Source organism: Symphalangus syndactylus, chromosome X (genome assembly GCF_028878055.3).
Source record: "Symphalangus syndactylus isolate Jambi chromosome X, NHGRI_mSymSyn1-v2.1_pri, whole genome shotgun sequence".
Taxonomy (NCBI): Eukaryota; Metazoa; Chordata; class Mammalia; order Primates; family Hylobatidae; genus Symphalangus; species Symphalangus syndactylus.
Window position 1 is genome coordinate 90,445,340 of NC_072447.2, and position 27,658 is coordinate 90,472,997.

Consider the following 27,658-nt stretch of genomic DNA (forward strand, 5'->3'; position numbering starts at 1 on the left):
TCCTTGCCAGACTGCTTCTTTAGGAGGGACCCAGATCCATTCCTTTTTACTGGTTGAGCCTCCCTGTGGGAATTTCAGCAACTCCAGCCAGGGTTTTATAGGCAGAATTCTGATCTCTCAGGAACAAAGCCCCTGTGAGGAGGGGCAGCTGTGGTCTTCATGTTTCAGCAGACCTAGACTTCCCTGCATGCTGGCTCTGAAGATTCCAGGCATTCTGGACAAAGGGGCCTCTCCCCAGTGCAGTACAGCTGCTCCACTGAGAGACAGCCAGAGTGATTTATTAAGCAGGTCCCTGAACCCATGCCTCTTGACTGGGTGAGACCTCTCAACAGGGGTTTCCAGACACCTAATACAGGAGCATTCTAGGTGGTATCAAGTCGGTGCTCCTCTGGAACAGAGCACCCAGAGGAAGGAGCAGACAGCCACCTTTGCTGTTCTGCAGCAATCACTGGTGACACCTCCAGGTAAAGGAGGGACTGAGGCAAATAAGTTCTGCAGTGGTCACCCAGCAAACTGCAGCAGCCCAATTGAAGAGGGGCCTGACTGTTCAAAGAAAAACAAACAAAATGAAAGGAACAACATCAACAGCAAAAGACCCCACAAAAAATCCCATCCAAAGGTCAGCAGCCTCAAAGATTGAAGGTAGATAAGCTCAAGAAGATGAAAAAGAATCAACACAAAACGCTGATAACTCATAAAGCCAGAGTGCCTCTTCTCCTGCAAATTATTGCAAAACCTCTCCAGCAAGGGCACAGAACAGGGCTGAGGCTGAGATGGATGAACTGGCAGAATTAGGCTTCAGAAGGTGGGTAATAACAAACTTCACTGAGCTAAAGGAGTATGTTCTAACCCAATGCCAAGAAGCTAAGAACTATGATAAAACATTACAGGAGCTGTTAAGCAGAATAACCAGTTTAGAGAGGAACTTAAATGACCTGATGGAGCTGAAAAATACAAGAACGTCACAATTAAACCACAAGTATTAATAGCCAAATAGACCAAGCAGAGAAAAGAATCTCAGGGCTTGAAGACTATCTTGCTGAAATAAGTAATGCAGACCATATTAGAGAAAAAAGAATAAAAAGAAACAAACAAAACCTCTGAGAACTATGGGATTATGTGAAAAGGCAGAACCTATGACTGATTGGAGTACCTGAAAGAGATGGGGAGACTGGAACCAAGTTGGAAAACACACTTCAGGGTATCTTCCAGGAGAACTTCAACAACCTAGCAAGACAGGCCAACATTCAAATTCAGAAAATGCAGAAAACCCCAGTAAGATATTCCAAGACAAGATCAATCCCAAGACACATAATTATTACATTCTCCAATGTAATTAAGGAAAATGAAATAAATTTTTATCTCAGAAATGAATTAATAAAAATGAAATAAAGGAAAAAATGTTAAGGGCAGCCAGAGAGAAAGGGCAGGTCACCTACAAAGGGAAGCCAATCAGACTAACAGCAGATCTCTTAGCAGAAACCCTACAAGCCAGAAAAGAGTGGAGGCCAATATTTAACATTCCCAAAGAAAAGAATTTCCAACCCAGAATTTCATATTCAGACAAACTAAACTTTATTAAGTGAAGGAGAAATAAAATCCATTTCAGACAAGCAAATGCTGAGGGAATGCATCATCACAAGGCCTGCCTTCCAAGAGCTCCTGAAGGAAGCACTAAATATGGAAAGGAAAAAAGGTACCAGTCACTGCAAAAACACACTGAAGTACAAAGACCAATGATACTATGAAAAAACTGCATCAACTAGTGTGCAAAATAACCAGGTACCATCATTAAAACAGGACCAAATTCACACATAACAATATTAACCTTAAATGTAAATGTGTTAAATGCCCCAATAAAGACATAGGCTGGCAAATGTGATAGAGTCAAGACCCATTGGTGTGCTGTATTCAAGAGATGCATCTGACATGCAACGACACAAGTAAGCTCAAAATAAAGGGATGGAGGAAAATTTACCAAGCAAATGGAAAGCAGAAAAAAGCAGGATTTGCAATCTTAGTTTCTGACAAAACAGACTTTAAACCAACAAAGATCAAAAAAGACAAAGAAATGCATTACATAACGGTAAAGAGTTCAATTTAACAAGAAGAGCTAATTATCCTAAATATATATACATCCAATGCAGGAGCACCCAGTTTCATAAAACAAGTTCTTAGAGACCTATGAAGAGACTTAGACTCCCACACAATTATAGTGTGAGACTTTGACACCTGATGTCAATATTAGACAGATCATCGAGACAGAAACTAACAAGGATATTCAGGACTTGAACTCAGATCTGGATCAAGTGGTCCTGATAAATATCTACAAAACTCTCAGCCCCAAAACAACAAAATGTACATTCTTCTTCGTGCCACACGGCACTTACTCTAAAATTGATCACATAATTAAAAGTCAACCACTTAGCAAACGCAAAAGAACTGAAATCATAACAGTCTCTCAGATCACAGTACAATCAAATTAGAATTTAACATTAAGAAACTCCAAACTATAAAACTGCATAGAAATTGAACAACCTGCTACCGAATGACTCCTATGTAAATAATGAAATTAAGAAAGAAATCAAGAAGTTCTTTGAAAGTAATGAGAAAAAAGAGACAACGTACCAGAATCTCTGGGACACAGCTAAAGTAGTGTTAAATGGAAAATTTATAGCAATAAATGCCAACATCAAAAAACTACAAAGATCTTAAATCAACACCAATAACATCACAACTAAAGGAAATAGATAACCAAGAGCAAAAGACACCCCGAAAGCCCCAAAGATGGCAGAAGAAGTAACCAAGATCAGAGCGGAACTGAAAGAGAAAGAAACACACACACACATGCACACACACACACACAAATCCTTCAAAAAATTAATGAATTCAGGAGCTGGGTTTTTTAATAAAATAGTTTAACAAAATAGATACACCACTAGCTAGACTAATGAAAAAGAAAAGAGAGAAAAATCAAATAGACACAATAAAAAAGATAAATGAGATATCACCACTGACACCACAGAAATAAAAAAAAGATAAGAGAATACAATAAACCCCTATATGCAAATTAACTAGAAAATACAGAAGAAATGAGTAAATTCCTGGAAACATACACCCTCTCAAGACTGAACAAAGAAGTTGAATCCCTGACTACAACAATAACACATCCTAAAATTGAGGCAGTAATAAATAGGCTACCAAGCAAAAAAGCCAGAAGCAGATGGATTTACAACTGAATTCTACCACAGGTACAAAGTCGAACTGGTACTATTTCTTCTGAAACTATTCCATACAATTGAAAAGGAGGGACTCCTCCATAAGTCATCTTATGAGGCTAGCATCATTCTCGTAACAAAACCTGGCACGGATACACCAAAAAAAAGAGAAAACTTCAGGCCAATATCCCTGAGAAACATTGATGCAAAAATCCTCAATAAAATACTGTCAAACCAAATCCAGCAGCACATCAAAAAGCTAATCCACCATGATGATATCGGCTGTATCTCCAGGATGCAAGGCTAGTTCAACATAGGCAAATCAATAACTGTAATTTATCACATAAACAGAACTAAAGACAAAATAAAAGATAATCTCAATAGATGCAGAAAAGGTCTTTGATAAAATTTAGCATCCCTTCATGTTAAAAAATTCCAATAAACTAGGTATTGAAGGAACATACATCAAAATAATAAGACCAATTTATGACAAATCTACAGGTAATATCACACTGAATGAGCAAAAGCTACAGACATTCCCCTTGAAAACCAGCACAAGACAAGGATGCCCTCTCTCACTCTCAGCAGTCTGATTAAACATAGTATTAGATGTTCTGGCCAGGAAAGCAAGTCAAGAGAAAGAAATACACTGTATTCAAGTAGGAAGAGAGGAAGTCAAATTATCTCTATTTGCAGATGACATGATCCTATATCTAGAAAACCCCATAGTCTCAGCCCAAAAGCTTCTTAAGCTGATATGCAACTTCAGCAAAGACTCAGGATACACAGTCAATGTGCAAAAATCACAAGCATTCATATACACCAACAACAGACAAGCAGAGAGCAAAATCATGAATGAACTCCCATTCACAATTGATACAAATTGAATAAAATACCTAGGAATACAACTAACAAGCGATGTGAAGGAACTCTTGAAGAAGAACTACAAACCACTGCTCAAGGAAATCAGAAAGGACACAAATAAATGGAAAAACATTCCATGCTCATGGATAGGAAGAATCAGTATCGTGAAAATGGACATACTGCTCAAAGTAATTTATAGATTCAATGCTATCCCCATCAAGCTACCATTGACTTTCTTCACAGAATTAGAAAAAAAAAACTATTTTATAATTGATATAACCCAAAAAGAGCACATATAGCCAATACAATCCTAAGCAAAACAACAAAGCTGTAGGCATCATGCTACCTAACTTCAAACTACACTACAAGGCTACAGTAACCAAAACAGCATATGACTGGTACAAAAACCGACACATAAACCAATGGAACAGAATTGAAAACTCAGAAATGGGACCACACATACAAAAAGATTTGATCTTTGACAAACCTGACAAAAACAAGCAATGGTGAAATGATTTCTTATTTAATAAATGGTGCTGGGAGAACTGGCTAGAAATATGCAGAAAATTGAAACAGGCAGAAAATTGAAACTGGACCCCTTCCTTACACCTTATATAAAAGTTAACTCAAGATTGGTTGGAGAATTAAATGTAAAACCTAAAACTATAAAAACCCTAGAGGGAAATATAGGCAATGCCATTCAGGATATGGGCACAGGCAGAGATTTTACGAAGAAAACGTCAAAAGTGAATTTGATCCTGTCATTATGATGTTAGTTGGTTATTTTGCTCGTTAGTTGATGCAGTTTCTTCCTAGCCTCGATGGTCTTTACAATTTGGCATGTTTTTGCAGTGGCTGGTATCAGTTGTTCCTTTCCATGTTTAGTGCTTCCTTCAGGAGCTCTTTTAGGGCAGGCCTGGTGCTGACAAAATCACTCAGCATTTGCTTGTCTGTAAAGTATTTTATTTCTCCTTCACTTATGAAGCTTAGTTGGCTGGATGTGAGATTCTGGGTTGAAAATTCTTTTCTTTAAGAATGTTGAATATCGGCCCCACTCTCTTCTGGCTTGTAGAGTTTCTGCCGAGAGATCAGCTGTTAGTCTGATGGGCTTCCCTTTGTGGGTAACCCGACTTTTCTCTCTGGCTGCCCTTAACATTTTTTCCTTCATTTCAACTTTGGTGAATCTGACAATTATGTGTCTTGGAGTTGCTCTTCTCGAGGAGTATCTTTGTGGCGTTCTCTGTATTTCTTGAATCTGAATGTTGGCCTGCCTTGCCAGATTGGGAAAGTTCTCCTGGATAATATCTTGCAGAGTGTTTTCCAACTTGGTTCCATTCTCCCTGTCACTTTCAGATACACCAATCAGACATAGGTTTGGTCTTTTCACATAGTCCCATATTTCTTGGAGGCTTTGTTCATTTCTTTTTATTCCTTTTCTCTAAACTTCCCTTCTTGCTTCATTTCATTCATTTGATCTTCCATCACTGATACCCTTTCTTCCAGTTGATCGTATCGGCTACTGAGGCTTCTGCAATCTTCACGTAGTTCTCGAAACTTGGCTTTCAGCTCCATCAGCTCCTTTAAGCCCTTCTCTGCATTGGTTATCTTAGTTATACATTCATCTATTTTTTTTTCAAAGTTTTTAACTTCTTTGCCATTGGTTTGAATTTCCTCCTGAAGCTCGGAGTAGTTTGATCGTCTGAAGCCTTCTTCACTCAACTAGTCCAAGTCATTCTCCGTCCAGCTTTGTTCCATTGCTGGTGAGGAACTGCGTTCCTTTGGAGGAGGAGAGGCGCTCTGCTTTTTAGAGTTTCCAGTTTTTCTGCTCTGTTTTCTCCCCATCTTTGAAGGTTTTTCTACTTTTGGTCTTTGATGATGGTGACATACAGATGGGTTTTTGGTGTGGGTGTCCTTTCTGTTTGTTAGTTTTCCTTCTACCAGACAGGACCCTCAGCTGCAGGTCTGTTGGAGTTTGCTAGAGGTCCACTCCAGACGCTGTTTTGCTGGGTGTCAGCAGCGGTGGCTGCAGAACAGGGGATTTTCGTGGACCGCAAATTCAGCTGTCTGATTGTTCCTCTGGAAGTTTTGTCTCAGAGGAGTACCTGGCCGAGTGAGGTGTCAGTCTGTCCCTACTGGGGGGTGCCTCTCAGTTAGGCTGCTCGGGCGTCAGGGACCCACTTTAGAGGCAGTCTGCCCGTTCGCAGATCTCCAGCTGTGTGCTGGGAGAACCACTACTCTCTTCAAAGCTGTCAGACAGGGACATTTAAGTCTGCAGATGTTCCTGCTGTCTTTGTTTTTATGTGCCCTGCCCCCAGAGGTGGAGCCTACAGAGGCAGGCAGGCCTCCTTGAGCTGTGGTGGGCTCCACCCAGTTCGAGCTTCCTGGCTGATTTGTTTACCTAAGCAAGCCTGGGCAATGGCGGGTGCCCCTCCCCCAGCCTCGCTGCCGCCTTGCAGTTTGATCTCAGACTGCTGTGCTAGCAATCAGGGAGACTCCGTGGGCGTAAGACCCTCTGAGCCAGGTGCGGGACACAATCTCCTGGTGTGCCATTTTCCAAGCCCATTGGAAAAGTGCAGTATTAAGGTGGGAGTGACCCAATTTTCCAGGTGCCGTCTGTTACCTCTTTCTTTGACTAGGAAAGGGAATTCTCTGACCCCTTGGGCTTCCCAGGTGAGGCAATGCCTCACCCTGCTTCGGCTCACACGTGATGTGCTGTACCGACTGTCCTGCACCCACTGTTTGACACTCCCTAGTGAGATGAACCCGGTACCTCAGATGGAAATGCAGAAATCACCCGTCTTCTGCGTTGCTCACGCTGGGAGCTGTAGACCGGGGCTGTTCCTATTCGGCCATCTTCATTATTTCTTAAATGTTTGGTAGCATTCAGCAGTGAAGCCATCAGGTCCCAGGCTTTTCTTTACTGGAAAATTTTTATTATGGCTTTGAATCCATTACTTATGATTAGTCTGTTCAGGTTTTGGATTTCTTCCCGGTTCAATATTGGTGGGTTGTGTTTGTCTAGAAACTTGTCCATTTCTTACAGATTTTCCAATTTATTGGCATATAGTTGTTCATAGCACCCACTAATAATTCTTTCATTTTCTAAAGTATCAGTTGCAATGTCATCTTTTTCATCTCTGATTGTTTTTTATTTGGGTCTTTTCTCCTTTTTATGGCTAAAGGTGTGTTTATTTTGTTTAACTTTTCAAACAATCAAGTTTTTGTTTTATTGAGCTATTTTATTGTATCATCATTTCATTTTCATTTATTTTGTCTCTGATCTTTACTATTTTTTTCTCTTAGTCATTTAGAGTTTGGTTTGCTCTTTTTTATTTCTTTAAAATCCATCTTTTTTTATTTGAAGTTTTTTTTATGTAGGTACTCATAGCTATAAACTTCCCTCTGACTACTGCCTGCTTTTGCTGTATTTCACAGGTTTTGACATGTTGTGTTTTCATCATCATTTGTTGTGAGAATTTTTTAAATTTCCTTCTTAATTTTTTTGATGCCCTGGTCATTCAGGAGCATATTTTTTTTTACCTTACACATGTCTGCATAGTTTCCAAAATTCCTCTTGTTATTGGTTTCTAGTTTTATTTCATTGTGGTCAGAAAAAATGCTTGATATTATTCTAAAGGATATGCTAAATATTTAAAATATTTTAGACTTGCTTTGTATCCTAATATATGGTCTGTCTTTGAGAATTATCCACATGCTGAGGTAAAGAATGTGTATTCTTCAGTTGTTGGATAAAATATTCTGTAAATATCTATTAGATCCATTTGGTCTAGAGTGCAGATTAAGTTTATTGTTTCTTTATTGATTTTCTGTCAGGAATATTTGTCCAGTGCTGAAAGTGGGGTTTTGAAGTCTCATGCTATAACTGTATTGGGGTTGGTATACGATTTTAGTGCTAAAAATGTTTGCTCTATATATCTGGGTGCTCCAGTGTTGGGTGGATATATATTTATAATCATTGTATCCTCTTGCTGAATTGACCCCTTTGTTAGGTCTTGATCTTTGTGAGCTTGATTGCTAAATGCCTTGGGGCAGTCTTCTTTGAATTATATCTATTTTGTGTTCTATAACCCTCTTGTACTTGGATATTGATATACCCCTCTAGGTTTGGGAACTTTTTTGTTATTATCCCTTTCTATAAACTTTCCACCTCAACTCTTCCTCTACCTCATCTTTAAGGCCAAAACCACTTTTTAATAGCGTTATTTGTTTTTGTTTATGGAAATTTTTAAGTTCTTTATAGATTCTGGATATTAGACCTTTGTCAGATGAATAGTTTGTGAATATTTTTTCACATTCTATATGTGGTCTGTTTTCTCTTTTGATAGTTTCTCTTTCTGTGAAGAAACTGCTTAGTATAATTAGGTCCCACTTTTCAATTTTTATTCTTGTTGCAATTGCTTTTGAAGACTCAGCCAAAAATTATTTGCCAAGGCCAGTATCAAGAAGGATATTTTCTACGTTGTCTTCTAGAATTTCTATAATTTGAAGCCTAATATTTATGTGTCTAATTTATCCTAACTTATTTTTTGCATATGATGAAACATAGAGGTTGAGTTTTATTATTCTACATATGCCTAGCCAGTTATCCCTGAACCATTTATTGAATAGAAAGTTTTTTTCTCCACTGTTTATTTTTGACAATTTCATTGAAGATCAGATGGTTGTAGGTGTGCAGCTTTACGTCTGGGTCCTCTATTTTGCTTCCTTGGTCTACATGTTTGTTTCTGTACCAGTACTATGCTGTTTTGGTTACAGTAGCTTTGTAGTGTAATTTGAAGTCAGGTAATGTGATTCCTCTGGCTTTGTTCTTTTTACATAGAATTGTTTCGGCTATTTGGACTATTTGTTGGTTCCATATGAATTTTAGAATAGTTTTTTAAAACTCTGTGAAACTTGATATTGGTAGATTGATAAGAATAGGGTTGAAGATGTAGATTCCTTTGTGTAGTATGGCCCTTTTAGCCATATTGATTCTTCTTATCCATGAACATAAAATATTTTTCCATTTGTTTGTGTCATCTCTGATCTGTTTCAGCAGTGTTTCGTAATTCTTATTGTAGAGATCTTTAACTTGCCTTTATTTCTGTATTCCTAGGCATTTTCTTGTTTTTGTGGCTGTTGTAAATGGTATTGTGTTCTTAATTTGGCTCTCAGCTTGAATACTACTGGTGTATAGAAATGCTACCTTTTTAACATTGGTTTTGTATCATTTAATCTTTTTGTAGTTGTTTGTCAGTTATAGGAGCCTTTTGCCAGGGTCTTTTGGGTTTTTCTGTATAGAATTGTATTATCAGTAAAGACAGATACTTTGATTTTTTTCTTTTTCTATTTGGATGTATTTTAATTCTCTTGCCTGTTATCTCTGGCTTGGATTTCCATTACTATGTAGAATACAAGTTGTGAGAGTGAACATCTTTGTCTTGTTCTAGTGCTAAAGGGGAAGGCTTTCAGCTGTTGCCCATTCAGTATGATTTTGGCTGTAGGCTTCTCATAGATGATCTTATTATTTTGAGGTATGTTCTTTCAGTGCCTATTTTGCATGAGAAGATGTTAAATTGTTTGGACTTTTTTCTGCATCTATTAAGATGGTCATATGGTTTTTGTTGTTCTACCAAAAAGTCATATGCACCAATATATTCATTATAGCTCTATTCACAATACAAAACACATGTAATCAACCCAGGTGCCCATCAACTCTGGATTGGATAAATGCAATGTAGTACCTGTACACCATGGACTACTATGCAATCATGTAAAAGAATGAAATGATATTTTTTGCAACAACATGGATGCCACTGGCAGGCATAATCATAAGCAAATTAATACAAGAACAAAAACCCAAATACTGCATATTCTCACTTATAAGTCAGAGCTAAACATTGAGTACACATGGACATGAAGATGAGAATAATAGACAATGGGGAATACAGGAGGATGAGATAAAAGGAAAAAGGCTGAAAAACTACCTATTGGGAACTATGCTCAGTACCTGGAAGAGAGACTCATTTGTACCTCAAAACTCAGCACTATGCTATACACCTTTGTATCAAAGTTGCACATGTAACCCCTGAATGTATAATAAAAGCTGAATTAAACCCTAATTGAACACTGAGTTCTGTAAATAGGAAAAAAGTAACTTGATTTAAAAAGAAAAAATAAACTAATAATTAAAATGGCAATTTCCAAAAAGATGAATAGCATTATGAACTTGAAAAGAAAACAACTCCATTGAATATCAAAGTAAAACACCTTAATGCAAATAATAAATAAACCATTTTAAAATATGTCTGAAATTTTACTATTCGAGAGTACTAAAAAAAATCACCAGTCTAAAGTTCCATACTCAGAAAAGGTTATAAATCACAACTTAATGTTATAAACAACTTAGGTTTATAAACATCTTTGACAAAAAAATCTAACAGACTGTCAGACCAGAAAAAAATACTAATCTGAGTTATTTATGCAGAAAGATGTTGATCCTTGATGGAAGAAGCACAGAGATGTAAGAAACAACAGGAATGGAGGGGATAAATATGTGGTAAAATCTCAAAAAAGCAAATGTAAAAAAAAATAGATGGGATGTAATTAAACTAAAAAGCTTCTGCACAACAAAAGAATTAATCAGTGAACAGACAACCCACATAATGGGAGAAAATGTTCACAGAATAAACATCTGACAAAGGACTAATATCCAGAATATACAAAAACTCATACAAATCAGTTAGAAAAAAAATGAATAATCTTATCAAAATGTGGGCAAATGGCATGAATATACAATTCTCAAAAGAAGATGTTCAAATGTCCAACAAACATAAAAATATGCTCAGCATCACTAATCCTCAGGGAAATGCAAATAAAAACCAGCATGTGATACCACCCTACTCCTGCAAGAATGGCCATAATTTAAAGATAAAAAAACATTTTGTCATGGATGTGATGAAAAGGGAACACTTTTACATTGCTGGGGGGAATGCAAACTAGTACAACCATTATGGAAAACAGTACGGAGATTTATTAAAGAACTAAAAGTAGAACGACAGTTTGATTCAGCAATCCCACTACTGGGTATCTATCCAGAGAAAAAGAAGTCATTTTATGAAAAAGACACTTGTACACACATGTTTATAGCAGCGCAATTTGCAATTGCAAAAATATAGAACCAGCCTAAATGTCCATCAACCAACGAGTGGACAAAGAAAATACGATATATACACACCATGGAATACTACTCAGCCATAAAAAATAATGAAATTTGCAGCAACCTGGGTGGAATTGGAGACCATTCTTCTAAGTGAAGTAACTGAGGAATGGAAAACCAAATATCATATGATCTCACTGTTAAGTGGCAGCTAACAGGATGCAATGGCATAAGAATGATATAGTGGACTTTGGGGACTTGTGGGGAATAGTGAGAGTGGGGTGAAAAATAAGAGACTACACATTGGGTACAGCATACACTGCTCAGGTGATGGGTACACAAAAATCCCAGATATCACTACTAAGGAACTTTTCCATTTAACCAAAAACCTCCTGTTCCCCAAAAACTATTGAAATAAAATATAATTAAATTTTAGAAATCCAATGACTAAAAAAGAGAGAATCAAACACATGGCATAGTACCATAAGAGAGAAGAAGGGGATGAATAGAATTGAAATGTTTTACACATCTTTGCATTTTGAAAATCAAAGTCACCTGTTTTAATATCTAGGTTATAACTCCTAGAAAACTAGTAAAATGACTTGTAATTAAAAAGATAACAGAGGGAGAAAAATGGAATAATAAAAATGCTTAATCTGAAAGAAGGCAACAAAGGAAAAGAAGATAAATGTATATAGTATGTGGAGCAAATAGAAAGCTAATGGTAATATGGTATGTATAATCCCCAATATATTAGTTACTACGTTAAATATAAATACACTAAAACTTTAATTAGAACACAAAAATAGATAGGATTTTTAAGTAACCTTTTTTGTGGATTACAAGATATGTAGCTTAAATACAGGGGTACCAAAGGATTGGAAGCAAAGGGATGAAAGAAGATATGCCATACAAGTAGAATTTTTCAAACTTGGTGTAATTATACACACATATATATATATACATATATATACATATATATGATGTATATTTTAAAGCAAGAAACATTATAATAAGACAGTAAGAAGAAATCACCATAAGAATTTTAAAATATTTCATTCTGAATAATAAAAATATGACATAGTAAACATGTGTCAGGCAGTTTTATTTGTACATAGAGGGGATTCATAGCTATTAATATATTCAGTGGAAAAGAAGAGTTGAAAATTAATGATCTAAGCAATCATCTCAATATGTTTGTATAATAATAAGAACTAAATCCAAATTAAATACAGCAAGAAAAACATAATTAAGATTAATTCAGAAATTAATGAAATATAAAGTAATGTAATAGAAAACCATGAAGAGGATTAAAAAGACAAATTTTATTTTTTTAAAAAGTAATAATAGTAGCCGGGCATGGTGGCTCACGACTACAATCCCAGCACTTTGGGAGGCTGAGGCGGGTAGATCACCTGAGGTCAGGAGTTCGAGACCAGCCTGGCCAACATGGTAAAACTCCGTCTCTGCTAAAAATACAAAAATTAGCCAGGTGTGGTGGTGGGCGCCTATAATCCCAGCTACTCAGGAGGCTGAAGGAGGAGAATCGCTTGAACCTGGGAGGCAGAGGTTGCAGTAAGCCAGGATCACGCTATTGCTCTCCAGCCTTGGTGACAAGAGCGAAACTCCATCTAAAAAAAAAAACAAAACTAATAATAGTACTAATGCTAAACACTGACTAAATTTTTTCAACAGAGAAAACACACAAATACATTGTCAAAAATGAAAAGGAAGACACTGCTAGAGATCTTGCATTCATAAAGTTGCTCGTAATACTCTTTTATCCCTTTTATGCCAAAAATTGGCAATGTACATGAAATAAAAAACTTCCAGAAAAATTATGAAAATTGGCATACACAATAAAAGAAAATTTGAATTGGCATGTGTATTAATGTCTTCCTCCTTGAGTGTCCTGTCTGCACCAATACACATTGACATCACCTGGGATCTTGTTAGAAGGGCAGATGCTTAGGTCCCACACCAATCTACTAAATCAGTATCTAAATTTTAACAAGCATAAAAACACTTCTCTAAGAGCACTTTAGAGAGCATGACTGACAATCAGCCCCAGTTGCTACACACCGAAAGCAATCACCCTTTAAAAGTTGAGGTCCTGTTTCTCAGGAGCTTCTCCCAGCCAATGACTCAAAATAACAGTGTTACTAATGCAAGTCCATTAGTAACACTGTTGATCTATATACACATCAATCTTAAGGAAACATTATATTAAATAAATTTAATTCATTAATTATATATCCCCACAGAAAGATACATTTGCCAAGATAACTTTGTTTATGAATCATTTAAAACACTGAAGAAATAGATAGTGCTAACCCTCTACAAACTCTGCCAGATCATAGAAAATGGAAGAACATTTTCCAGCTAATATTATGAAACCAGTGTAACTTTGAGGAATGGACTTGCATTAGTAACACTGTTATTTTGAGTCATTGGCTGGGAGAAGCTCCTGAGAAACACGACCTCAACTTTTAAAGGGTGATTGCTTTCGGAGTGTAGCAACTGGGGCTGATTGTCAGTCATGCTCTCTAAAGTAGGAGCTCTTAGAGAAGTGTTTTGATGTTTGCCATTGAGTGGCTATAGGCAAAGACAATATTGTCCTCAGAGACTAAGGACTTCACTTTGCATCTACCACAGTGAACCATTAATGTTAAAACGTTGTCATATAAAGATTGAATATTAACCTTCTTTCTTGATAACAGATACGTCCTTTGAAGTGGTCCATTAACCTTCTCTGTAACTCTGATTTTTCAGAAATCCTTGACTTTAGCAATTCTATTTAACTGATAGGATCAGGAGCTAGAAATCAGTGCCATTTCCCCTCATACATATTCAATAGCTTGGCTCTGCTGAATCAGCCTTGGGCAGGAAAAGGGAAGTAGAAGTAGAATAAACCTCTCTGTTCAAATAAAATACAGTATTTCTCAGGTCCACTAGTGTCATTGACTGTCAAAGAGGTTCCCATTATAGCTATACATATAGCTATAATGTAAGTTATACATTATAGCTACCTATTCCTGCCATAACTTTGTTATTCTCTACACATGCCTTGTGGAATTTGTGTTCAATCTAATGCCTTCTTTTCGTCTTCCAATTCTGGGTTTACCTTGGATTGGTTCTTTGGATAGTGTCTCAAGCTTAGTCAAGGAGAATTTCTCTGGGTCACTTTCCACATGAGCATAAAGCACTTTATCTTTACTCTTGGTCAAAAAATATTAGGGAAAGAAACTGACTGGAACATGTTCCAGTTGGACGTATGGTACAATTTTTTTCTTATGTGTCTAGTAATGATTTTTCTCCATACAAGATATACCTGAATATGTAAGCACCATAATAAAAATATACCCAATAAATCAGAAGAAACAGAAGTATAAAAATACCTAATAAGTGTGGAAATTGTCAGTTCCTTTCATTTTGAGAGAAACATCTGACATCATTTTTCAATAACATCTGAAAGATATGAATCAGACCCTAGATATTTTCTGAGCATTTATAAACCTAATAGATTGTAAAGACAGTGTCAATCAGCAATAACAGCAGCAGTATACCCTAGATTTGCTGGCAGTAGAAACTTACCAACCCAGTTTATTATTGTCTATAGTACTGTGTGTCAAAAAGTTGGAAATGGATAAGCAATTCAGTAATAATGGGGAATATGACTTAGCCCGGTAAGACTTCACGTCTGTATTGGATAAAATACTTCATTGGGAAGAAAAAAGCCAGAGTCTAGAACTATTGCCATTTTGGGTTTTACATACCTAATTAATTCTCAATAATTTCTTTTTTCTTTTTTTTTTTTTTGAGATGGAGTCTCGCTCTGTCGCCCAGGCTGGAGTGCAGTGGCGCAATCTTGGCTCACTGCAAGCTCCCCCTCCCGGATTCACGCCATTCTCCTGCCTCAGCCTCTCCGAGTAGCTGGGACTACAGGCACCCGCCACCACGCCCGGCTAATTTTTTTTTTTTGTATTTTTTTTAGTAGAGACGGGGTTTCACCGTGGTCTCGATCTCCTGACCTCGTGATCCGCCCGCCTCGGCCTCCCAAAGTGCTGGGATTACAAGTGTGAGCCACCACCCTCTCAGTTTTCTTACTTATAAATGAAAATATCATTATCAACAGTAGAGGCTTTAGGGAAAGCTGTGAAGTAGAAGTGTGTCATTTCGGCTAGAAGGGACCTAAGAAATTAGGTAGTCATTTAACAGATGAAGAAACTGAATTTCAGATGTAAAGTGATTTGTTCGAGGTCTGGGAGGTTGTAAATTGCAAAGCAAGTAGTAGAGGCCAGGTCTTTTGAGTACAACTTAGAATACAGTGCTCTTCCCTACCACCAGGTAAGTAATTTGTCATCATTTTCTTCCTTTTGAAACCCTCTGTGTAATTGTAAACCTTCATCTTAGGTACCGCCCTAGCTACACAGAGCTTCCAAAGGAAGCACATCACCTAAACATGCTCCGATTGTGCAGAAAGCAAGACACAATTATTTTGTTTTGTAATCTGTCCTTGTACTTATCTCTTCCCCCTTCAATTAAAATTTTCTGATGTCCCAACAACTTTGCGCTCTTCATTTCAATTCCAAAATAATAATTGGTAATCTGAAACAATCTAATATTGTTCTAAAAAAGGAATTTAATCCAAAGAAATGACTCCAAGGAAATAAGTTTTGAGGCAAGCCACTGGGAAAGACATCTTAGAGTAGGTGGGTTTTGTGAAATTCCAATAATGACTATATGCAGTATCCCCTTTCTCATTTCCCTTGACATATTCAATCCATATTGTTCTGCCTAGCTCAATCAAAATTATTTTTTTAAATTTCTTATTCTTGATCCTTTTCTCTACCAGGCATTTTCTTTTGAGAAATCTATTAATCATTTACATAACAGTTCTGGGTGGTCTATTTAAGTGTTTTAACAACATTCATATCTTCTATATGATAGGAGATCGCTTATATTTTTCTCACAGTGGTTGATATTACTATAGGGAGAGTTGGTTTTGTTTTCAATGATTATTTGAATGCAAATTTTGTATATAGTGATGTAGTGAGCCAAACCTTGATGGCTATTTACTCAATAAGATAATAGTGCTGTCATCGAATACATACTTATACAAGGATTTAAGTAGATTTTATTTGGATTCATTTTTAAATGCTATTTCAAATTATCTTCTGAGTCCTTTCTAGAGATTGAATAACATTATGTAGAAAAAGCTTTGCACAGCCTCCATAAAATCTGTTCAGTTTGGTTTATTTGGGAGTAAAATATTTCCCATGAACATCTTGAAACAGTTTTAATCTCTTCACTCTTCCCAATTCATAAGGTTACGCAGCTTTAGCTCCAACTTTGTTTATCATGCGGAGCAAATAATTTCATTCCATTCTGCCTCCATTTCAGACATAGTAAACAATACAAAACTCAGATGTTCTTTGATTTCTGTTTTTCTTTTTTCTTTCCCAAGGTTTTTATTTTTAAGTGAGGAAAGGCTAAATTACAAAGTCTTTTTTTCTCTCAAGGCTAAATTATTTTTTTAATAAAATAATAAAAAGCTACTCTTATAGTGCCATTACGTTACCTCCTTTTTTCCTTCTCCTCTCTGAAGTCTTGCTCCTTCTCTCTCCCCTTTCTCATTTCTCCTAACATTCACCAATATTACCACAATATTTCTGAAAACATTTACAGAATGTTTAGATACTTAGAAAATTTAGAGATGCCTAGATCTCCATTCAGTCATTGCAAACACAAATTCAGAGCAGCCTTGAAATAAGAATAATAATATCTGTAAATTATTTGAAGATCACATAGCTTTGCTTATCTTTCTGTAGCACTAAATCAGTGTGATATCTTCAAAGAGCTATAATTTAGGATTCAAAATTATGGAAATATGTAGAGTTTAGAAGAAGAGTAAATTATAAAATTTCTTTTTTACTTTTTCACTTCTATAGATATAGAAAATAACTTGTTGGGACCTGCTCCTGACAAAGACTTTTCACTCTGTACCGGAAAGTATTGACACCATACTCTCCCATTCTACTTCTAATTTCCCATTTCCATAACCATTAGTTTTTTTTATTGTTTACTTCAACTATAGCTTTAACATGTTAATGCAGTCAGCAAAATAGCCAGAGACCATTTTCTTCTAAGTATCAATTGGTTTGTTAGTTTAATCCATGCAGAGGTTAGAAAAAAAGTTTCAGTTTCAAAAAGCTAGCACACAGGTGAAACAACAAGTAATAAACAATCCTGGAATCTGCAAGGTCAAAAAAAAAAAAAGACTAGAAAGAAATGTATTTATCAAAGCAAAATGAAGAGCTAGGTCAATAGGGTTTGATGACAGCCATTTCAAAAATATCAACAGAACCAAGTTTCTGGCTGTGCAGATAAGCACAATCATCATAGAGCCTAAAGAGGAAATTCTAAGTCTCTAGGAAGGAAGTGTAAGAAGCGAAAAAAGCTAATCAGAAGCCATGGTTCTCGATCAATCAATCTTCATGTTGGCCTTGAAGAACTAAGAGAGCTTGATCAAAAATATTCTCTCATGTGATTCCCTGAAAAGTAGATCTGCAACTAAAAGACTTCAAACTTCCTCGGTGTCTCTGTTGAGCAAGAAAAACTAAAAACAGGCTAATAGTTGGATCAGTCAGCCATCTGTGACCTCTACAGCAGTAGTCCTGAAATCATAAGGTGCTAATACAGCTGGAGAGCTAATACAGCCTGCTTTCTGTGTCCCACCCCAAAGGACCTGAATCACTACCATTGGTTTTCAACCCTCACTGCAAATTACAGTATCTGAGGAGTTTTTTTTAAAAAAAATACTGATACTCATCCTGACCCCCACATATTTAAGACTTAATTGTTAAGATACGGAATTTGGCTATTGTTATTTTCCCAAAGCTCCCCAAGTCATTATAGCATACATTCAGGGATGAGAATCGGACTCTTAAGTGGGAACTAAAAATCTACTTTTAAGATAAGTATACTTCAAGTGAATCTGATGCATTGCCTATACTTTGTATATAAAATTAGGTAAATTTAGGTACCCACCATATCACAAATCTGATATTCTAAGCAGCACATATTTGAAGTGCTCTGTGGTTCGTGGCTTCCAAACAAGCTTTTACCTTTCATCATAACTCCTAGTTGTTATAATGATTAAAAGTAGCAGAGATGATCCAAATAAGCCATCAATCCAGAAATATTTTTATTTTTAGAAGTCATACTTTCTTTTTAAATTTCACATTATTACACCAATATAATTTATGTAACATACATAGTAGTTCAAATAACTATATAAATAACTTATTTAATATATAAAAGGAATTTATACTGAAGAAGAGCACAACTGTTTGTGACCTCTTAATGCTGGGCAATGGAAAAGTGACTATTGACTTAACACCTGCTTTGCAAGTGGACATAGTTCCTCATTTTTGGACGATGAAAACATGCCTGCAAATTCCAAGATTTGTTTTGAAGCGTTGCCTTTTAAAATTGCACATAGTTAATTCTGCAAACTCCCATAGTAGCAGAAATGTTCCAGAAAGGAGTTTAACTCATAAAATAATTAACTTGTAAATGTAATGGTCTTTATTGTGCTAGGTTCTTCCTTGCTTCTCTGAATATACACATTTTTGCTTCAGGGATTCTTTTCTTCTTCTCATAGAGGGCTTTAATTTCCTTCAAAATTACAGCCTTACAAGAGAGAAAATGAAATTAGATAGTTTAATTAGCTAATCATCATTAAAAGTTAGAATTTATCTTGACGTAAAACACAGAAGTATGCTAATATTTTAGAAGTTTCCTTTTGATATTGAAGTAGAACTTGGTTATCTTTCACTATTGGCTGTACATTCTAGAATATGAATTCACAATAAATCCTCCACAGTATACAAGTAGAATTTAAGATTGTAAGATCTCTGGTATAAATATTTCATACTATTTACATTTTGGTTTCCTAAAGCCAAATGTGTATCTCTACTCTTTCACATTTGCAATTCTAAGGTGTTGGTAATCAGCTTTATATCTGGAAAAAAACCTTAGAATATCATATCATGCTTAACATCTAATTTAGCTTCCTGACAGGCTTTCCCTTTAGCTATACAAGATGAATGACTACAGATACTTTTTATGCTTGTTTCCTTTTATGAACCATGCTATGTTTGGTGGAAATCATTTATATTTGCATTTATTGATGTCAGAAAGCCTTTTATTTATTCCCATTAGTAAGCTGTGTATTAGAATGCAGTGATGATACCTAGAAGTCAGTTCCAGCTTTTGGTGAAGCATTAGAGTGCTGATAATATCACCATCACTACCTCCTTTTCCCTCTCCAATTCTTAAATCTCAGTTATTGCTTTGTTTTACTAAATCTGAATTTCTGTGTTGTTCTATATAATCTATATTCTATTATGATGCTAGTCATCGACTAGTATCATAAAAGTGTTAAGGTACAAAGAAGGTGAAATGGGAATTCCAATTCAAATATATGTGCCAGTCAATCCTGTTTCAGGAAAAAGTTACTATAGAAATTATTTAGTATATGCTACTTGCATAATGCCTAGATAATTGTAAAATCGTAGGTTTCAGATATGTGGAGTAACAAAATATACATTTGAAAAAATATCTTTTTTTCCTGAAATATAGAAGGTTAACATATTTTACAGTAATTAAAAGAATATTAGTAAATGTTATGTATAACATGGAAGTGACTGCTTTTCCAGAAGAGTGAAAAGTGTTTGTTTAATTGTAGCAGACATGTGGTATGTAGAAGAAATGCTGCTCTTTGTTTTAGGAATGTAGATTTTTTACAATTTAAGTCATTACCAAAAATAATGCTTGATATGTCTGACTTAGCATGGAGGATTATTTAAAATAATTCTTCACGGGAGACCACGTTTTTGAGTAACAACTTCAGTGAATTTGTTTATTCAATGTCAAAGTAGTTAAGGGAGCAGTCTGAGCAAATGTATAGGTGCAATAAATTTAGTGACTCCAATCTTCTCATTAATAATGCGTGAAAGCATAATACAAAGCAGGTATAATTTTACCATAAATGATATGCCTGTTTTCATAACATGGTCTCAATTGTGAAATTTTAACAAAGATATCCTAAGGCACTACTATTTCTCATCATCATCACCTGGGAACTTGTTAGAAATGCAAGTTGTCTAGCCTTGCCTGAGACCAAACGTATAAAAAACTCCAGGGAGGGGCCCAGAAAACACTTTTGATGAGTCTAATAGATTAGATGGTTAGGAGAAAGTTTTCAGTAAGTAGTATAGCAGGTTTACAATGATAGAAATTGGTAATTTTTAAAATTCATTGTCTAAAGCTAGTTAAACACAAGGTCTATATTTAAGTCACCAACTCATTTGTTGATGAATGAAGAACTCAGTATTCAAAGAATATACAAATCTTCTTTCTCTATTATAGAATATATAATAAATAAAATTTGAAACTTTTTTATGCATTAGAAGATAGAAGTCATTAAATCATATAATACCTCATCCAACAGTACCAGAATTTGGCTTAATAAAATAATAATTACATGCCATGCACTTTGCTAATTACTTTCCATGCTTAATTAAAATCTTCAGTAAACTGGGCAAAGTAGGAATTATAATCCTAGATTATTAAATTAAGTTTAAACATAAATTTGTCTGATCCCAAGGCTTTTGCTCAAAAAAGGATTATCTTCTAGATTCCAGCAGCTCACTTCTTTGGACTTTAACATATTTGTGATGGTCTAAACATATTGGCTATCAAGTAGTTTATGAAAACTTGCTTTTAAACAGGCTAGTTGAAGATACCTCACCTAAAGAGAGTACTTTTTTTCCTGTTTTAATTGAATTAAAATTCGATAAAAAGTGATCTCACTGATAGGTGGGAATTGAACAATGAGAACACATGGGCACAGGAAGGGGAACATCACACACCGGGGCCTGTGGGGTCGGGGGAGGGGGGAGGGATAGCATTAGGAGATATACCTAATGCTAAATGACGAGTTAATGGGTGCAGCACACCAACATGGCACATGTATACACATGTAACAAACCTGCACATTGTGCATATGTACCCTAAAACTTAAAGTATAATAATAATAATTAAAAAAAGAAACATAAAAAAGTCATCATTTTGAAATATATAATACAGTGTAATGTAATACATTTAAAATGTTGTGCAAACATCAGTTCTATCTTGTTCCAAAACATTTTCATCACCCCCAAAAGAATACCCCATACACCTCAAATGACTGCTTCCCCTTTTCCCTTCCCTGGAGCCTTAGGCAGCCACTAATCTGCTTTTCCTCTGTATGCATTTTCTTACTCTGGATATTTCATATAAACAGATTCACACAATATGTGACCTCATGTCTGGCTTCTTTCAATTAGCAAATGTTTTTGAGGCTTATTTATGTTGTAGCATATATCAGTACTTCATTCTTTTTTATGGCTGAATAATATTTTATTGTATAGATATGACACATCTTGTTTATCTGTTCATCCATTGATGAATACGTCTATTGTTTCTACGTTTTTGCTGTTGTTAACAGTGCTACTATGAGCACTCATGTGCGAAGTTTTGTTTGAATACCTGTTTTGAATTCTTTGGGCTTTATATCTAGGAGTAGAATTGCTCAGTCATATCATAATACTGTATTTTATTTTTAAGGAACCACCAAACTGCTTTTCAGTGGCAGTACCATTTTGTCTCTTTATATTAATAGCTTATTTCTTAGAGTTTACAAAAAAACCTAACAGATAGTAAAGAGAATTTCCATATACTGCCCCCACACAGTTCCCCGATTATTAATATTAATAACTTACATTATTGTGGTATATTTGTCATGACTGATAAACCAATATTGACACATTATTATTAAAGTCCATAGTTTATATCAATGTTTACTCTTTGTGTTGTACAGTGCTGAGTTTTTCCAAATGCATAATGCCATGTATCTGCCATTACAGATTCACACAGAATAGTTCCATTTCTCTAAAAATCTCCTGTACTTCACCAATTCATTATTTCCTCATACCCTCCCCTTTCCTGTAACCCCTGCAAGAGCTAAATTCTTACTGTCTGTACACTTTTGCCTTTACCGGAATGTTACATAGTTGAATTTATACAATATGTGGCCTTTTGAGACTGGCTTCTTTCAACTAGCAATAAAACGCATTTACGGTTTCTCCATGTCTATTCATGACGGGATAGCTGAAATTTTTAACACTTAATAATACCTTGTTTTATGAATGTACCCCAGTTTATCCCATTCACCTATCGAAGGACACCTTGGTTTCTTTGAATTTCTGGCAAATGTGAATAAAGATCCAATAAATATCTGGGTGCTGGTTTTGTGGGGATATGTTTTCAAATTATTTGGGTGAATGCCTAAATGTGTGATTGCTGAATCATATGTTAAAATGTTTAGCTTTGTTAGAAACTTCCAGTCTGTCTTCAAAAGTGAGTGTACCCTTTTTCAATTCCACCTGCAGTCAATGATGCTCAATATTCTCACCAGCATTTTATGGTGTCAGTTTTTTTGTACTTTAGACATTCTAAGAGCTGTTCAGTTGTATTTCATTATTGTTTTAGTTTGCAATTCCCCAATTATGTATAATATTGAGCATCTCATAAGTTTATTTGCCATTTATTTATGGTTTTACTGAGGTATCTTCTCCAATCTTTTGTTCATTTTAAAATGGGGTTGTTTGTTCTCTTACTGTTGAATTTTGAGAGTTCTTTGTATCAGATGCGTTTTGGAAATATTTTCTTCCAGTCTGTGGCTTGTCTTTTTATTACCTTAACGTTATATTTCTCAGAAAAGAAGTTTTTATTTTAATACATGGAAAATTTATCAATTCTTCTTTAGTGATTATGTATTTGGTGTTGTAACTAAAAAACTCATTATTAAACTCGAAGTCAGCTAGATATTGCTCTGTTATCTTCTAAAGGCTTTATAATTTCGATTTACATTTAGGTCTCTGATCCATTTTAGACTAGTTTTTATGAAAGGCCTAAGGTCAGGGTCTAGATTAATTTTTGCATGTGGATGTCCAGTTGTTCCAGCACCATTTGTTGAAAAGACTATCAATTCTTCATTGAATTGTCTTTGTTCTTTTTTCAAAAATACGTTTATTGATTTTGTGTGTGTGTATTCTGATTCCTCTATTCTGTTCCATTGATAGACTGGTTTATTCTTTCACCTATACCACACCTTCTTGACTACTGTGGATTTATAGTAAATGTTTTGTAATTATTTATCTTTATTTGACTAATAATTACTCAGCTGCATGGCTCTTCTGTATTTACCCACGTTTGCAGCCATGTTCTGTGATGCAGAGTAGGAGAGGTGAACCCTCACCAGGTCCACTTCTGGACCTTGGGGTTGCCCCCTCCAATCACTGGCATTGTGCCCATGTTTCTTTTGTTAGGTGTTCTGGGCCACAGAGTTCTCTGTGCAGAGACTTAGTCAGAGAGATAGGCCACATCTTTTCTGCGCAGGTCCTTTGGAGGGAGGCATGCCTTGCTCCAGCTACAATTCATGAGCCTGTGTATCTCACTTGTCTCAGTGCTCTCAAAGTGTGGGCTCCTTACCTGCTCAATTGTTGGTGAAATATTTCAACTTTACACTACCGAGCTGCACACTGCAGCCCTGCAGCACTAGGATCAGGTCACATCTCCATTCTCTAAACCCTTGGAGTGTGCTGGGGGACCCGATGTGTTCCCGGGCTACCAGAAAAGTAACTTGGTGGAGTAAAGCACCCAGGCTGCCATGAAGGAGGGCCTGCAAAACAGATGTTCCCCAGTCCTATGGGAAGGTGGCTCTGCTTTTTCTTGGCCTGGTGGTCAACTGGTTCTAGAGTTTCTTGGAGGGAGTTGGGGGATGGGCACCTATGACCACACTCTATTACAGCTGCACTGGTCACAAAGGCCCTCAGTTCCATGCTAGCTGCAGCCCTTTTTCTGTCTACCTTCCAGGCAGATCCTCCTGCCATCTCAAATGTCCATGGGAAACATGCGGCCCACTGTAGCTAGGAGCCCATAGCTCAGCAACAAAAGTGAGTATTCCCACAGCACCTTCACTCTACTGTTTTTCAAGAGCCATTCAGGCATGAAAAATAGCCCCAGCATTTGGTTACCCCATGCAGGGTTCTCAGCCTCCTTTTCAGCCTCAGCCTGAGGGTCTGTGTCACATCTACCACCACTCTGCATTTTTCTCTCCAAATATCTGTCCAAATTATGTTTGTTCACTCAAAACCTTGGTCTTTCTCAGTTGAAATGGCACATCCTGGCTGTGTCTAGTTCGCCATCTTCAACTTTATTCTTTTTAAATTTATGGAAACTTGTTTTGTGGTCTAGTGTATGGTCTTCCCGGAGAATGTTCTATGTGCACCTGAGAACAATATGTATTTTGCTGTTTTGTTGGATGGAGTGTTCTTTTTAGTATGCCTTTTTAGATATGTCTTTTTAGTATAATTAGTTTATAAAGTTGTTCAAGTCCTCTATTTATTTATTAAACTTGTATCTAGATATTCCATACATTACTGAAAGTATGGTGTTGCCAAGGGTCATGACTAATGCCTTTAATGCCAGCACTTTGGGAGGCCAAGGTGAGCATGTCACTTGAGCCCAAATGTTCAAGACCAGCCTGGGCAAAAGGCAAAGCAACATCTCTACAAACATATATATATATATATATATATATATATCCAGGCATGGTAGCATGCGAGTGTAGTCCCACCTACTCAGGTGGTTGAGGTGAGAGGACCACTTGAGCCTTGGAGGCCAAGGCTTCAGTGAGCCACGATCACACCACTGCACTCCAGCCTGGATTACAGAGTGAGGAATTGGATCAAAAAAAAAAAAAGTATGGTGTGGAAGTCTACATTTATTGTAGAACTTTCCATTTCTCCATTCAATTCTCTCAATGTTTGCTTCATATATTTTGGGAATTTATTGATTGGTACATAGATGTTTAGAGTTTTTATATCTTCTTGAAAATTTTACCATTTTATCTATATCTATATAGTTATTATTTGTCTCTTGTAGCAGTTTTTGACTTAAAGTTTATTTTGAATAATATTAGTATAGCCATCCTAGCTCTATTTTCTTTAAAGTTAATAGATGTTATTTTTAGAGCAGTTTTTATGTCTACAAAAACATTGAAGAGAAAGTACAAAGAGTTTCCATTTGCTCCTTACTCCACCTCAATTTCCCCAATTCCTTTTATACTTCTTTTTAAATTTAATGGTTTTTAAGAAACAGGTGGTTTTGGTTATATGGATAAGTTCTTTAGTGCTGATTTCTGAGATTCTGATGCACTCATAACCACAGCAGTATAGACTATGCCAACATGTAGTCTCTTATCCCTCAATGCCCTCTGAACCTTCCCTCTGAGTCCCCAGAGTCCATTAAATCATTCTTATGCTTTTACATCCTCATAGCTCAGCTCCCACTTATAAGTGAGAACATACAATATTTGCTTTTCCATTTCTGAGTTACACTGCTTAGAATAATGACCTTCAACTCCACCCAAGTTGCTGCAATGGTCATTTTTCCTTTCGTTTTTATGGCTGAGTAGTATTCCACGGTATCTATATACCAAATTTTCTTTATCCACTCATTGGTTGATGGACATTTAGGTTGATTCCATATCTTTGCAATTATGAATTGTACTGTAATTAACATACTAGTGCAGACGTCTTTTTGATATAATGCTTCTTTTTCTTTGGGTAGATACCCAATAGTAGGATTGCTGGGTCGAATGGTGGTTTTATTTTTATTCCTTTAAGACATCTCCATATTGTTTTTCACAATGGCTATACTAGTTTACATTCCCCCCAGCAGTGTAAAAGTGTTCCTTTTTCACCACATCCATGCCAACATTTATTATTATTTTTATTTTTAAATTATAGCCATTCTTGCAGGAGTAAGGTGGTATCTCACTGTAGTTTTAATTTACATTTCCCTGATAATCAGTGATGTTGAGCATTTTTTTGTTGGTTTGCCATTTGTGTATCTTCTTTTGAGAATTATCCATTCATGCCCTTTGCCCACTTATGATGAGATTGTTTTTGTTGTTATTGTTTTCTAGCTGATTTGAGTTCCTTTTAGTTTCTGAATATTTGGCCTTTGTTGGATGCATGGTTTTTTAATATTTTCATGCACTCAGTAGGTTGTCTGTTTACTCTGCTGATTATTTCTTTTGCCATGCAGAAGCTTTTTATTTTAATTAAGTCCTATTTATTTATTTTTATTTTTGTTGCATGTGCTTTTGAGTACTTGGTCATGAATTCTTTGGTAAGCCAATGGCCAGAAGAGTTTTTTCAATGTTATCTTGTAGAATTTTTATGGTTTTGGGTCTTAGATTTAAGACTTCGATTCACCTTGAGTTGATTTTTATATAAGGTGAGAGATATGGAACCAGTTTCATTCTACTCTGTGTGGCTTGCCAATTATCTCAGCACCATTTGTTGAATAAGGTGTCCTTTCCCCACTTTATGTTTTTGTGTGCCTTGTTTAAGATCAGTTGGCTCTATTTGGCTTTATTTGGCTTTATTTCTGTGTTTTCTATTCAGTTCCGTTGGTCTAAGACCTATTTTTATATCAGTACTATGCTGCTTTGGTAACTGTAGCCTTGTAGTATGGTTTGAAATTAGGTAATGCAATGGCTCCAGATTTATTCTTTTTGCTTAATGTTGCTTTCACTGTGCAGGCTAGGGGTTTAAGACTGAAGTGAGCTCTGATCATGACACTACATTCCAGTATGGGCAACAGAGTGAGACCCTCATCTCTAAAATTTTATAAAAATGAAAAAAATATACCTTTGAATATTATAACATGGTAATTCTGGAATCAGATTCTTCTTTCACAGGATTTGCTGGGATTTTTTAAAAAATGTTTAAGGCTCTAGTTTATTATTTTTAGTGACTTTTTCAAACCATTTTTCAAAAACTATAAAACTTCTTTTCATGTGTGGTCATGATGTCCTTGTTTGTTTAGCTTGTGTGCAGCTGGTGTTTTTACGTTTCCTGAATGCCAGGAGCTACAAATAGAAAACAAAAACATCTACAAGATTTTGCTTATTATTCCTCTACTGGGGCTCTCTTTCAACATAAAGCCAAGTTTAAGTTTACACTGAAACTAGGAATCAGCTTGATGTAAAAGCTTAGGGTGTTCTCAGATTTTTTCTGAGCATGTGTCTTGCTCTAGGCCTGCATGTGACTTTATAATTTATCGGGTATGGGTGATCTGTACACTCTAATGTAAAAAAAAAAACCCACCCCAATTTTTTTTTACCAGACTATAGGTAGTCTATTGTATGTCTTAGATGTACTCTTTTGTCCTAGGCATCAAGTTGTTTGTTTACCTTACAATATTTTTGAGCAATGCCTGCCACTTCTTTAGCTGC